The following is a 16,142-nucleotide window of genomic DNA, read 5'->3' on the forward strand; positions in this document are numbered from 1 at the left end:
TCACATAAAAAAACTACAAAGCGGGTTAAGATTGCTTAGAATCAAAAGTCCACGTAAAGGGTAATTTTTTGTTTTATATATATAAACTTTTTCTCGAAATTAGAAATTTCGACATTTCTTTATAGACTTTTAATTGATAAAAATTAGTTTTAAACAAGTCTAGTACATCATTTTCGTTTATCCACATTAGCTAATGAAACGTCTAGTGCTATTAATTCTTTTTGTCAAAATTTAGTTTACCGTCAAAATACGAATGGGGAGGATCGAACTCCCGACCTTCTGCGTGTGAAGCAGACGTCATAGCCACTAGACCACATTCGCTCACAATTAATTTCTTTTCTCTCCTTCGATTAACAAATGAAAGTTGGATTTTTGTCTTATTTATTTTTACTTTACTTCCAGAATTTTTTCATATTTGGCTCTGGTTTAGAACGTAATCAAATAAAAGAAAAGTCGTTTGAGTTCGCAATCGATCATCAAAACATATTTGATATAATTGTTCATTCGCTGTACGAAGACAAAGATTCGTTTGTCAGAGAGCTTATTTCTAATAGTCAAGACGCAATCAGCAAAGCTTTAATTGTAAACGGCTTAAAAAAAGACAATGCCTTCATTAAAATAATTATAGACAAAAAGAAAGGCAGGCTTATTTTTCTCGACAATGGAATCGGGATGTGCAGAGACGAACTGTCAAAAAACCTAGGTACAATAGCGTATTCTACGAGCAAACTAGGTCGCGATAAGAATTCTGGAATTATTGGACAGTTTGGAGTGGGATTTTATTCAGCTTTTCTCGTTTCAGATGTCGTCGAAGTGCAAAGCAAATGCGGCGATTCGGATGGTGAATATATTTGGAAATCCAAAGGATCTAAAGATTACAAGATTTCTTTAGCGGAGGAGAAAAATTATTTTTTTAGCGACGAAATTTCAGGAACCAAAGTCAAATTACATCTGAACCCTAAATACATCAGCCGATATACTAATTACGAGCACATAAAAGATCTAGCACAGAAATATCACATGTTTTCACCGTATCCTATATACATTACAGACAATATCAATAATACCGAAGAATTGGTAAAACGATTGAAACCGGCGTGGAAAGAAAAAAATGTGTCTGAAAGTGATCTAAATGCTTTATATAAAGACATCTTTGCTGCAAATGAACCTCCCTTGTACAGTTTCTTGTTAACAGACCCTAACAACTATTACAACGGCGTAGTTTATATTCCTAGGAAGCCCAAAACCAAGCTAGTAGACACTTATGAAGATAATTCTAACAAAAACACTAGAATATTTATAAAAAACGTTTTGCTTACCGATAGTATAAAGGATTTTCTGCCGCAATATTTGTCATTTTCCAATATTGTTTTAGAACTAGACGCCATTCCGCTCAAAATTGATAGAGATAATATAATAGATAAGAAAAAGTTGGTATACATTTCAAACAATATTACACGACAGATTTTAAATAAGCTGGTCCAAATATCCCGATTAGCGGATGTGGAATTTAAAAAGTTAAAAAATAACCAAATCCAACCTGCGGAGGCGAAGAATCTTGTATCGATCAACAGATTTTTCAACAAATACAATGATTTTCTTTCAGTAGGTTGCATTCATGAAACAAACGCCGAACTGTTGAATAACATTTTGAGAATATTTAGGGTGTATTCACTGAGAAACTACCCTTATTTAATTTCATTTGAGCACTATTTAAAAACAAAACAAAAACAGCAAGATAAAATATATTATATGCATTTAGATTCACTCACCTTGCTACCTTTTCATCCTGCCTTAGATATGTTTAGAGAAAACAACGTGGACGTTCTAATTTTTACAGGAACGTTTTCCGAAGGTTGTATTGGTAACATAGAAAACTTAGAAGGTAATACTCTCGCAAACGTTGCAAAAGATTCTCTGAAACTTTACGATTTAGCCCTGCTTACTGACGAAAATAACACGGTAAGTCCAAGTCAAATCAAAAAAATTAAGCAACAGCAAGCAAAACTAGCCACGGAGTTTCAGACGCTGATTGAATTCGCCAAAAAGCATTATGGACAAAAAAGAGTAGAAGAAGTAAGAATGTCTAGCAGAACCTTGGATTCCCCTTCTTTAATGTTGGTTGCAGAAGATGGTTTAACCGCGTCGCTCGATAAAATGTTGAAACTCAGTTTTGGAGCCGACACCATGGCGAACGAAATCCGAAGACAAGCTAAAATACTGGAATTAAACGCAAATTCTCCTGTAATAATTAAACTTAACGAATACTCAAAAAACAGCGCGAAATTCGATCAACTTCGCTATGAATTGAATATTTTATATGAGATTTCACTTTTAACGACTGGTTTTACTATTTCTAACTCTGAACTTATACTAACAGAACTTTATATTTCGCAGGAGAAAAGACTAAGCATGGGTAATGATTCGAAATCCAACGAAACTGACGAACTCTAGCTAGAATTAGAGTCACTCTCAAACTCAAAAGATGACGAGATACACTCTTCACTTGAGAAAGAACTATCAAGCTCGTCGTACGACTCTTCACAGATTGCCTCTAAATCACTTTCTTCTATAAAACTGTCTTTATCAGAATCTTGTTCGTAATCAGATTCGGACATATTGTCTGAGACAATGAAATTGTCGTCCGAGAAATCCTCTTGCTCGTCCTGTTCCAGAATTGTTTGACTTGATGATCCTGATTCTACAAAATCATTTTTTTGTAAAGCGTTAGAAAAGTAATTAAACAAAAGCCCAATATTAATATGATCATTATTTGAGTTTTTTTCGTCTGTACTGTATAAGAACTTTGCAACCAGTTCTTCAATTTCTTTATGGTCATCTATTAAAAATTTAATTTGATCAATAATTTTGCTTACGACTGCACTAGTGCAATCTAACCGATTGTTTGAAAACTTCAATGCATAGTTCAGTTCAACATGGCCATCAACTGTTACATAAAACAAAAAACCTTTATCAAATATTTTTTGAAGAACAATCAAACATTGTAAGCCGAGCTTACAAGCGGGAAGCCAAAAATGCAAAGAAATTCCTTTATGATCCTCGACGTAGGTGTCATGTAAACTAGGAACAGTTTTACCAGGTTTGCAAGAAATAGTGGAACTAAACCAACTTTCATTATTAATGTCTAACAACTCTAACTTCCAAAGAGCGTCCGGACTTTTTCCAGACAATAACATTGCTGAGACATTACATAACGGGCATTTAATGTATTCAATGATTTTTCCATCTAAAGACTTTACGTAAGCGTCGAAGCACAAAACATGAAACTTGTGATTACATGACTTTAATTGAAAACTCTGGTACTTTTCAAGCGAATCTAAACATATGACACAAGAATTATCTGCTATTGCGTCTCGGTTGTTTAATAGTATCACATGATCAGCGAAAAATTTATCCCTCAAAATCTTTGAGTTTATTTTGTTAATCTTGTAAATCCTAATGTTGTCTGGAATAGTCAGTGTGCTACTTAAAGCTGAAGCTGAGTCGTAGCCTACATCGTGCAATTCCTTTACAGCCACCGGAATATAAACATTTTTATGAGCTTTAGATTTGTGAGATATGAGAAGTTTTTCTATTAAAACATTATTTTGTGACGCTTCAGAAACACATATACTCAATCGTGACACAATGTCATAGCCGGTTTGTAACACCGGTGAATATGGCTGATAAACAAAAGTGTCGATGCTAACAGTCCCATCTTTGGCTTCGTAAGTAAAAGGACCTCGGTAACGCTCCATATAACGACGTTTTCGATCATATTTATCCTTGTCACCTAAAGGAACAATTTGCTGAAAAGCTGCATCATTCGAAATAAGCCATGAGGCAGGCACTTCTGTAAATTTTAAGTTACGCAGGTACATAGAAAACAAAGCTTCGATTCCCTTGTTGTCTTTTTCATCAAATCTACGCAAACATCAAAAATACTGTTTACTTACTTCTTCCAGCCGTTGACATCTCTATAGAACCAATAAAAATATGAAAACTGTTTCTGACCTTCTTTTAGCAAATGTTCTGGAATCAGCAAAAGATTTGTTTCCGCCCAATCTGTTACTGCGGTGATTTTCGCTAAACGCGTTCTTTTCGAACCAACAATTTTATACATCGCGTCAATGTTATCATCTGTAACTTCATTTGTTATTATTTCATATTCTGAATCACGAATTTTGAATTTCCATTCATTGCGGCGGCCAATAGTTGAATTTTCGAGAGCAGAAAAAATACCTAAAATTGCAAATGGTTCCAAAATATGCCAATCAACTACTTTGTATTCCCAGACACCATAGTATTTAGTATTCTGAGCGGTTATTGTGGCAACCATAGAAATTTCACCATTTTATTTTATACTTTTAAGTTTTTTAACTCTAAAGAATAGGCGTTTTTTAAAAAATTATAATAAGGCTGTTAAATTTATCAAAACAGTTATAGCATGTATAAAAATAAAGTGCAATAAAAACAATTGATGGATTGTTGTTTCGAAACGTTTAAATATAACCATCTAATTTCGAATTGCACACAATACATAATTATTGGCAACTTGCCCGAGTGGTTAAGGGGGTAGACTAGAAATCTACTGGGCTTTGCCCGCACTGGTTCAAATCCAGTAGTTGTCGTTTTTAATTTATTCTAAAATATTTTACTAATATATAATAGAGCATTTTTAAAAATGCACTTGCCGGGACTCGAACCCGGGCTTTAAGCTTGGAAGGCTCAAATCCTACCCTTGGACCACAAGTGCAATAGTTATGGAAAATATTTTATCCATAATTATATCATATATTTTTGAAACTAATTATATAATATGTTTTAAATATTTTAGTTTAGAAAATTTCAATGTTTTCCACTCATCATGGTTGAATTGGAAATAAAAAAAAAGAAGTCTTCATTCAATCTGTCATATTTTATAGCACCAACAAAAAGCAATAATGACGCGCTAGCTCATTCTGCTTTATTAATAAGCCAACAGGCAACTGACTTTAAGAAAAGTGCTTACATAAATAGACTAATGAATTATTCTTCAGATGTTATAACCAACAACAAAGGGTACATAGATAGGTTTAAATGTCTTTGGTGCGTAAGCGAAGATATACTCAATATTACATATACGAATTCTACTAAGGTTAAAACTTTTAATTTAAATCAAAATTCTACTCATTCAATAGTAACGGATATTCCCATTGAAGTTTTATTTTTACCTTTTTTTAATTCAGAAAACTGTCTTTTAAGACACTATACAAAACAGTATTACGTAACAAACCCTACTGTTATTGAAGCGCTTGAAAGTTCTGGTGACATTCAAGATCCTGATTCAGCATTAAATCAAATCACAGTATATCGTTTAGTTTTATTTAGCTCGTACAATATTCAAGAATATGCGTTAGTTTTTGTACAATCGGAATGTCTACTTGTCGAGAAAATTCCTGAATTGTTTACAAGTTCTTTGTATGGTGAAATTTCAGACGTGATTTGTGACCCTATAACAAATACAATTTATTTTTCAACCAAAAACAATTCAATTTATTCGTACTCAACGTGTTTAATTTCAAACTTAACATTAAAGCTTTCAACCAAAACTACAATTAGCAACTCTTCTAATATCATTGAACTTATCAATGCATTGACAATTGAGCCAAAAAAAAATAATAGCTCAATTTTAGAATCTTTATATGATTTAATTTCTTCAAAAAACAAAGTCAGTCTAATTTCTAAGTCAGTGACTATAATTCACACTGAAAGTAACACAGATGGAAAATGCTCAATTAAACTTGGCTTCGACTGCATTAACTCCATTCTCTTTGCGTTGGTTGATTATAAAGATGTTTTTGCTTACAAAATACCTTCTTATGAGTATCATTCTACTAATACTAATACTATTTCACTTAGCTGCAAAGTTTCTAACTTCATTTGTTTAACATCTCTTAGTTTAGATAATTTATTATCATTTTTACCGGCAATAGAAAGTAAATACCACGAAGTCTCAGGTAAAAAAAATAATAAAATCTTTCAACACAGATTTAACCGCGCTCAAAATCTGGCGTTGTCAAGCGATATATATATTAACGATATATGTTTAAACACTGAAACTTTAGTTTTAGTGCTTTCTGATTGCAGTATGATTAAAATTTCGCTTAATTCGCCCGTTTTTAATAACAAAAGATCGGTTAAACAATATACATCATCTTTATTTCAGTCTACAAACAGGATTTTTTCTTTGCCAAACGCTTCTTACCTTTACAAACCTATAAATATTGCTACGACAAAAGAAGTTAACAGGAAGAATGAGACTATTTCAGCTGATGTGACATATTACCCGCTTAGTCATACAGATTCAATGAAACTTAAATTTTTTAACTTTAAAAAATATTCTATTACTATTACTGATGTAGTCTATGCACCGGAAAGTACAATAAAAAATTTAAATAAGGTTATAAAACCTAACTATTTAATCGATGAATATTATTTTGCTGTCAATATATCCAACTCTACGTCTTTAGGCATGATAAGGGTATTTTTAGATTCAAGTTATAACACAGTCTATCACTGCGTATCTGATCAATTTTCGTCTTCGACTATAACTTTTTATTTAATGAACAAAATTTACTCAAGCGGAATTTTTTTACCCAGTTGTTTGAAGTATTCAACTATTTTCATAGTTAACCAATCGTCAGTTAAAAATTTAATTGATAACGTTGATCTGAACGGATCACCCAATAAATTTTTAACAGATGACTTTAATGAGGTAAACTCAGCTTCACAGGATACATTATTTTTAACCACAGGCGTTAACAAATATACTTTATGGTTATCTCCATACTTTAAAATACTTAAATTATATTTAAAGTCAAGCAATCACCACATTTTCTATAAACACAAGCTTTTAAAAAGGTTAATAGCTAGTGAAGACCAAGTAATTGAATCATATACTAAATCTATCTTCTTCAGCAGCAATAGTATTTTAGTTAAATTATTGCCAATGTCATATTCGAACATAAGTGACATAAAGTTAGAATTTAAATCTGCAGAAGAAATGATTGTAAAATCCATGAAGACATGGATTGATATATCCTGGTCTGAAATAAACACATTAATTACCAATCCAAATTATTTCAATGATTTAAAAACTATGTATGAATTCATCATTGGTATACAGCAAAAATCTGGTAAAAAGTTTAAAGGTATTCTACTCTGGATACTATACCAGTTGGAAGCAGAATCAAAGACTTCTTATAAGATTGAGAATCAAGCTACAGAAGCACCTTCAAAAGTTTCTGATTTGACTAATCAATCTAACACTGATATTAATAATGATCTAGTACTAAATACACTTGATTGTTTCAATGATTTAGAATCGCAACATTGGATTTCTTTAAGTTCTATTCCTTACACACTGACGAATTTAATAATTTGTTTACTAGTAAACAGAATTAAGCGACATCAACTTTCTATCAGCACTTCAAAACGTGTTCATAAAGATTTTTTTTCTTCTTCGTTGAACGAAGGATTAGTTAGATTGACTTATACTTTAACTTTATTGAATTATTTGGTAAAAAAGGACTTTGTTCTAACAAACATATTAACTGACTTGTTTAGTTCTATTACAACCCCTGTCAATCACCTACCAATTTTGATTCCACATTTAATAATGAAGCCAGACGACATGAATGCCCCACTAGTTCTATGCAACTTGCAACCAAGTGACACTATTAATCCAAACTTTTTAATTTCTAAAAAAATTCACACCAATCAACAAAATTCCAACCAGCTTACACACTGTTTCCAGATATCCATGGAAACGTTACATAATATGGTATTTTGGTACGACTCGTTTGAAGAAGTTATATTAGAATTAAAAACATTTTTTTATAAATCCACTAGCGTAGACAACAAATCTCATGATTTAAACTCTAAACTAACTAAATTTGATGAAATAATTAATAAGTGCAAAGTAGGAAAACAGCTTTCTCAGTTCTTAATAATATTTAACACAGGTATCACGAAATACATTCAGTTCAACAAGTATCCATACTATCTTCCTGAAAGCGTCAGCTCGAAATTAATGAATTCGAATTTCTGCGAATTGTTTACTGAAGCTCTCACTAACGTTGATTTTTTTATTAACTTATACAAATTTACTGACATCAAGAACATTGTATCCTCTGCTTCTTTACTTCGCCATTGTCCTTTGCTATTCGTGAAAAATAATGAAATATTATTTGAAATCACTTGGTCAGCATCATTGGAACCGATTGATTCTTTGTTAGAGCTTGTAAAGCAGTCAACTTACAATAGATTCTGCATTTTGGCAAACGAAGTAAACTTTATCAACAACAATGTTGAAACAATGCAAATTGATTCACTGACATTAATGAAAAATACTTGGAGAAAATGGCTTATTAATTGTCCTGAAACCGATTTACTTTTATTTTTACCTCTACCTGCTGAGTTCAGTAACATGACAAACTACTTGTCATACACCCCTAACGAGCAAGCCAAACTTGAAAACAATCATTTTTTGAAACAATGCTATGTTCATGCTATCAATTGTGTTAACAAAATAATTAACATTTCGACGGACTCTGGTGTTGTGAAAAATAATTTATTTTCAGATTTGATTGATAAGTTCTTTGTGTTAAAAATGTTTTCAATTGTCAAATATGCATACGTAGCATGGTACTACTTGATATTGCGACAGAAAGATAACGAAAAAATTGAAAAGTTGTTTACTTCTACTTTAGATTCACGTCATGCTATCCTTTTTGATCCAATAAAAAATCATCTGGGCTTAATGCTAAGCAAATTTTCCAACGTTTTAACTGAGACTTCCGGAGTGATTGGACAAACAGATTTCTTTAATTTCATTACTATTCTGACTGATCTTTGCTCAATCGACACAACGAATTTGTTTTCCGATCAAATACATTCCAGCTTTGACTCATATTACAAGAGCATTTCAGATGAAAATACTTCCGCAATTCATTTAATTGCTTTTTATTGCTTAGATTGGTTAATTCTTTTTAATGGAAAAACATTTTTAAATAATAAGCTGCTAAAAAAAATATCTCCAACAGCTCTCACACTTTGGGCACAGAATAAATGTGACTTGTATAACGGCAATTACCATGGAACATTAAAAATATGGCTTGAACTAGGACTTACAACGTATCCACTTAACTCGTTGTCCAAGATCATTTCGATCCAACCCAAATGGCTTTCTACGACAAACACGTTTAGAAACTTTAACGTTAACAGCTCTCCATCTCTAGATTCTTCTGACGTGTTCAACAAGACTGATTATCATTTCTTTGTTAGCAGAGGCATTAATCTCGATAAAGAAAAGTCAGAAGGCAACTTATTTTTCCAGGACTCTAGAAATTGTGAATCTATTAAACTTTTGTCACACTTAATTAGGAGTTTTTTTTCTAAAACCGATCTAAACTTGTTTTCTCGACTGGATTACATTTTAGAAGGACTATTGCTTTGTGACTTAAGTAAAACAACGGATTCTAATACCCAAACCACAGATAAAATAGTACAGTACAACGATAAAAATAGCTTAGATATAGATAAAATGAGTGCGAACGAGTATTTCATGAAGATACTGACCAAGCAGCACGCTATTACTTCTTTACCAAACAAAATTCAAGCTGAAACGAGGCTGAAACAGCAAGAAAAGAAACTACTGAATAATAAATCAAATATTTTAAAAAAAATTGATAACGTGTTGGACGAGACCGATGCATCATCAGGAATAATCATTAAAACTTCAAGAATGGACACCAAAGAAATTTCTGAGTTGCTGGGTGACAATTACGTCATCGAAAAGATTGTCAACACTATAGAACTAACGGACTCAGGTGAAAACTTTGACTGTTCTAGCCCTGCTTATTGGAAAAATGAATATTATACCACTTTAACGCAGCATTTAGCTTTGCGTGACTTGTTTGAAAATATTCTTTTTGTTTCGCAAATTGAACATGTCAAACCAATTTTGTATAAGTTGATTTCTACTTTCGAATCAATCGACAAAGATTCTATTTACTCGTTGCTAGCTCAAATCAACACGGCTTCGTCTAGCACGGTAATCCATCTTATTGAACTTATAATTCAAATCGCTTACAGGTATTTTGAAAATCCGAGCCAGTTGTACTTGACGCTGTGCAATTCTTTCGGTTACATTTTGCACTTTTCACCCATTCGATGTTTTTCTATTTTATTCATGTCCAACTTTCTTCCTCGAGAAGTAGTTGTTGAAGGCGCTGATAAATTTTTGAATGGGCTCAAAATAGATGTTTCTAAATCAATTAAAACTTGTTCTGTCGACGAATGTCAAATTTTTTCAGTTCAGTTGATGTTTGCAAATATCCATTATTACTCTTTTCTCGTTCGTACAAATTACTTCAAATATTCGAACTGTACAGACTTAGTATTTTCATTTCAGCGTGCGGCTTATGCGAATTGTTCTCTCCACCACGAAGAAGCGGTTTCACTTCCGATCACGATCGAACCTAAAAAGTCGTATCTAGGACTAAGCCAAGCAACACTGCTTTATACTTTTTTCGCCCTACTGCAAGGAAACGAAATAGAAAAAGAAAAGCTCTACGACGAACAAATTCTTACTCTGCAATCACTCGACACCAACTACAAGCAATTGTACGAATCTTTGTTTAGCTCAGGTACATTACTCGACGTCACGTTGGTTTCCGAAGCTTCTCAATTTAAAGAGGCCAATCTGTTATTGGCGTTCTCTGAGCCCTACTTGTACGATATTTCTGATCTCTTATCTAGCTATCCGACAGCTACTAACAGAAAGCGCGGTTTAGACAAGTTCGCTCATACTGATTCCACCTCTTCCATGAACATCAATTACATTTCACTATTCAAGATAATCAGGTCTGCCTTTACATTCATGAGAAACGTTTTGTACTACGTCCACTGCGTTGCTATTGTCGCAACAGATGGCGATAAAATAAATCCTAGACCAGAAATGACTGAGAATGACATTAAATTCATCAAGTTTTATTTGGAAAGTTTCAAATGGTTCCAGTTCAGCACTCAATCGATTGAAAAACTCGTCTTTTTGTTAGTACAGGCTTACAGTTTTACTTTCTCGAACATTTGTCAGAAATTACTTCCTTGTTTCGAATTCGTCGTTAACAATTATCACGCGTCTAAATTCAGTGTTGCCACCACTACCAAAATATTCGAATCTATCAGTAAACAGATTTCGTATGAGTTCATCGAAATATCAAACAAAATGCAGCAATTGGCTCTGACGTCGAGAACTGGTCAATCTACTGACGTTTTGTTTCAAAAGCCTTATTCTTATACCACAGATATTCTTGGATCTGAATTCGTTTTCAACAAGTTATGCACTAAAACAGAAGGAATCCTTTCTTATTCTAATAAAAAGATTGACGAGACACTTAACAAACTAGACATGTCTCAATACTCTGTAACAAACATTAAAGATAATCTAAAAGCTGTGTTTCAATCCGCAAACCATTTAATCGATATTTTGACTCTTGTTTACAACGAACAAGACTTAGCTAAATTTGACTCTGAAGAGTTATCTAAGCAGTTCCAACATAGCAAAGTATTGTTCCAAAACCTTTTAGAGAAATACCAAATTTACAAAAAATTCTTTGCTGATTAGAAAAAAACTATGAAATTTTGTCATGATTTATATTACATATTGTTTACCCTCCGTATTGTCATAACATTTCGTAAATGAAACTTCTGACAATTTAGATTCAATTTCTTTTGAAATCAAATTTAACTTGTTAATATATTCATCATTATTGACGGAGCCATAATTATTATCAATATTGATAGGTTTAAGAAATTCTACTGATGGCGTTTTTTTTAATTTATTAGCAATATCATAACTGGATAAAGAATCTGAAACTAAATTATTAGAGTTTGAACATGATATATCCAAATTTGATTCATTAATAAAAATATTATCCTCGATATCTTCATTATCATCGTAGGTGACATCAAAATTCGAATATTTTTTTTTGTGAGCATTATTATCTATAAAACCTGCTTCATGGGTACTATTCGATAGTTGATTTTTCTTAGTGTTATCAATGTTATTAACATTAATCTGCTTGTTACTTAGTATTTTACCTTTTGAAACAACAGAATTTGTTCGTGAAGAATAGTTAAGCTGATTATTTGCCGATTGACAAATTAATTTGCTTGATCTTTGTTCCTTGTTCCATTCTTTCAAAGAAGACAGCGCAATTTTGGTCAAGTCAATGTCTTTTGGACCGTTGACGACGTTATCTGCAATGTTTTCAGTCTTGTATAATAAGGGAATTTTTTTGACATTATCCTCTTGGTCGTTCAAAAATATATCTGACTTACAACTACTAATAACAAAATCTTTTTGCGGTTTCGGTTGTCTCTCAACGGTAACAGCGGTTTGGATCGTTTCTCCCGTGACTACATGAGCTGTGAGCGAATTTTGTTTTGGTTGTTCTAATAAGTCGTTTTGAACGTCAACATGTTTTGGTTTTGGCTGCATGATATGATTGAAATATTCAATCACGTCACCTACTAGCATCTCTTCGGATATCGTTGAATTTAACAATTGATTTTGCAAGACTTTGAGCTGATTAATCAGGGTGGCTTCTCTATCTAAGGACTCTCTCAATAACTCTTCCATGTGATCTTGTTCGTGTTTATTCTCAATAGTTTTTGCTAGTATTTGGTTCATTCTGTCTAAATAATATTCATATTTTTGGAGCGTGTTTTTAAGAATCAAATTTTCACTTTTCAATTTGTCGAAGTATAATTTGTCTTCGTTCTGTTTCTTGCCTTCGACGGTGCAATTGTTATTGATGTCCTTAACTGAGCTTTCGAGCGATTTAACATCGTTTCCTTGAAGCGCATTGATGATAAGTTCCAACTGATAGTTTGAACATTCCAAGCGAACACGTCTGATGAACTCGTGCTTGAGTTCATTTAACAATGCAATACACAATTTCTGATCTTTAGTTAAAAGATTTTCATCGAGAGTTAGTTTGGTTATGTAGTTAGTGTAGCGATTATAGTATTCTGACAATTTTGAATCGATCAGTGCTGATAACTGTGAATAATGGTTTTCGAAGTGTTTTTGGTTCTCAAATAATTTCTTGAGTTTGTCGTTCTCTATGGACAAATTGATCGCCTTTTTTTGAACGTCAAATAACTTATTTGAAAGATTGTTTAATTTGACGCTTGTCTCGTACTGAATCTTAGAAAACAATTTCTTTGTAAAGATCGAAAAAGAATTGCAGTTCGCATTTGAGCGAGACTCGGATATTAACTCCGGCGTTGTGAGCATGTTAATGTTGTTTATGTCAACCTCATAAATTGGTACTTCGACCTTATGTGATTTTCCCCAAAAATTTTTTTTTTTGCAAGTGACTAACGACGGGGAAAGATCATTTAATAATTCCTTTGGCGAATAGATGTAAGAACTATTATCTAAGCTTGCTAGTTGAGTCACGATTGTCAAATTTAATTAGTTTATAAGTTGTCCATATATTGTGGAATGGTATTTTGATGCACCCATCAGGAGCACCACTTTACACGGATTTCTAGAGTTGCTTTATTAGCTTTTAAAAAATTTTTGATTCTATTGAAACATGAACCACGCCGAACATAGTGCAATACGTTGAAATTCTTGTGTGTGAGTCAATAAGTTTAGCGGAGCTACTAAAATTTAATATACTGGCTACATCAAATGAAAAACAGTGTAATGCATTGGAGATAACTTTAGAATCACGTTTGATTTTTTCCAGCTCTGTGAGGCTTGAACGAAAAAAAACTACGCCGTTCTCTTCTATATATCTTCTCATTTTCGTATGTCGTAACAGTATTTCGTTCGAAACGCGTTCGGAAAAATTCGTCAGATCTGAATCAGGCTCAACATTGCGATCAGTCAACATTATAATTTCGTTAGCAACTTCACACAATTTAGTGGGGAAAGCGAGATCCCATCCCATAATTTCAACTTTTTTTTTTCGTTTTGAAAGTTCAGAAAGATTGTTTCTGATGATAAGTCCGAATTCATAAAAAAATAAAACGTAATCAGTCATAGCCAGTGTTAAAACTGTTGAAGGGTGGTACAAAGCGACAAAATCTTTACCGCGGTAAAAAACTTGGGAAGGATCATACACTATGTCATTTATATGATATTTATCATTTGTTGCAAGGTTTACGCTAGATTTTGCAGTTAGTCCTCTAAAACATTTAGCCATAGTTCGCGTTGATTCAGAGCCGTCAAATGAAATTATGAAGCCTTCTTTTTGCGCAACACTTAAGTATTTTTTTTTTTCAGTTATATCGAAATCATGTATTTTAGATCTGTAGTACATTTCACAAAACAAGACACTATGTGAAAAACGTTTTCGATTAAGTTTTTTCAATTTTCCATGTCTGGTTGAGACCCAAAAATTGTTTTCATCTGCCAGTAACACTTTATCACACATGTCCCCTGGTAATTTCATTAATTTAATGTTACGAAGGTTATTTTCTGCAATTTCAAAATCCATGATACTGCCATTTGCTAAAGTTAATAAAAAATAAATAACTTGTTTCTGTACATCGAAATAAGACTGAGCAGATTTTATACAATGAGGAAAATTAATTGATATTGGATTTACATTCGTCAAATTTAATACGCCAGGCTCGGTTTCCGTTAGTTTTAAAATTTCGAAGTGGTCACAAAAATAACAAATAAGACCAATGCCATTTTTGTTATTGTTGGTGTAACTAGAGATGACCGGAGGAACGATCTGCGAAAATGTTTTTTCAGAGAGAACAGCGAAAAAGCCATTGGTAGTTAGTAAATAAACACACCAAAAAAAATTTAACGGGTCAGTGACAGTGTGTTCAAGCGTCGATAAAACTAGGTCTTTACTCAACTTCAGTTTTTGGATATTTATAGACAAGCAGATACGATCTCCTAACTGAAAAAAAATATCTTTTCTCATAGGAAATTTTTTATCATGAACAATAACTGCCTCTCGGGAATGAAGAAAAAACGGTACCGTATTATCAGGTGTTTCATTTGAGGTGAAGAATTTTTTTTTTATCTTTAAAAGGTGACCATTTACGTTGATTGTATCTTCTAAAGTAATTAAATCGGCCGGAGTGTTAGTGTTGGCAATTCTATTATAATTATTGACGGAGGAACTTATATACCAAAGTAACATAAATATAAAACATTTATTCTTTTTACCATTTTTATTTTGATGGTTCAAAAATCTTATTACAGTATTCTAAATTTGGATAAAAATTGTTCCCAAGCAGATATTGTTAGGGCTTACAGAGTTTTGGCAATTAAATACCATCCAGATAAAAACTCAGACGGGAAAGAGTTATTTCAAGAGTTGAAAGAAGCTTATGAAGTGTTAGCAGATGAAGAGAAGCGTTATTTGTACGATAACGGTTTAGATTACGATAATACTGAATCTAGGGTTAAAATTACACCAGAAGACATAGAAAATTTTTGTCGTGTTTATAAAGGCAGTGTCGAGGAAGAACACGATATTATTGCTTATTACAAGAAACAAGACGGAAATATTTTAAAAATATTTGATCATATACCATTGCTCGAGTTCTGTGAAGAACATTTCGAGCGATTAATTAAGATGATTGAAAAATTATTTAATGAAAAACTTTTAGAGAATACCAGAGAATATGAGGTTTCAGTTTCGAAGTTAAGAATGCTACTTAACAAAAGTAAAAGTAAAAAAAAATCGAAAAGAAAAATTTCTTCTAAAGTTCACATTGACAGCCTGAAATCTTTGGCAGAAACCATAAAATCTCGTCAGAAAGATTCACATCGAAATATTGAAAATATTGTCAGTAAATATGTAAAAAAAAGTAAAAAATAAAATTTTTATTTATGTCTAAATAAGTATTGAAGAAATAGAAATCTATTTGCTAATTAATACATTTCGACTGCTTGTTTATTAATTTTAATTTTGGTTATTTTCAACTTGAACTATTAGAATGACGATGAATAATTACGGATTAAATGAAAGTTTTGAGGATAATAAGCATTACATTTCAGAACAACTTCAGAAAACGATTTTCAAGAACGAAGACGATAGAACGGAAACTGTAAA

The 16,142-nt window shown here is 32.4% G+C and overlaps 3 non-coding genes across 3 annotated transcripts; 1 reads left to right on the forward strand and 2 right to left on the reverse strand.

Moving 5' to 3' along the window:
• Window positions 1-248: 248 nt before the first annotated feature.
• Window positions 249-321, reverse strand: TRNAV-CAC (transfer RNA valine (anticodon CAC)). Its single transcript has one exon. It is a non-coding gene; the product is annotated as a tRNA-Val (tRNA).
• Window positions 322-4,549: 4,228 nt separating this feature from the next.
• TRNAS-AGA (transfer RNA serine (anticodon AGA)) lies at window positions 4,550-4,631 on the forward strand. The gene has a single exon. It is a non-coding gene; the product is annotated as a tRNA-Ser (tRNA).
• Window positions 4,632-4,685: 54 nt separating this feature from the next.
• TRNAG-UCC (transfer RNA glycine (anticodon UCC)) lies at window positions 4,686-4,756 on the reverse strand. Its single transcript has one exon. It is a non-coding gene; the product is annotated as a tRNA-Gly (tRNA).
• Between the last annotated feature and the right edge of the window lie 11,386 nt (window positions 4,757-16,142).

The sequence above is a fragment of the Dermatophagoides farinae genome, unplaced genomic scaffold, assembly GCF_024713945.1.
Source record: "Dermatophagoides farinae isolate YC_2012a unplaced genomic scaffold, ASM2471394v1 contig4, whole genome shotgun sequence".
Taxonomy (NCBI): Eukaryota; Metazoa; Arthropoda; class Arachnida; order Sarcoptiformes; family Pyroglyphidae; genus Dermatophagoides; species Dermatophagoides farinae.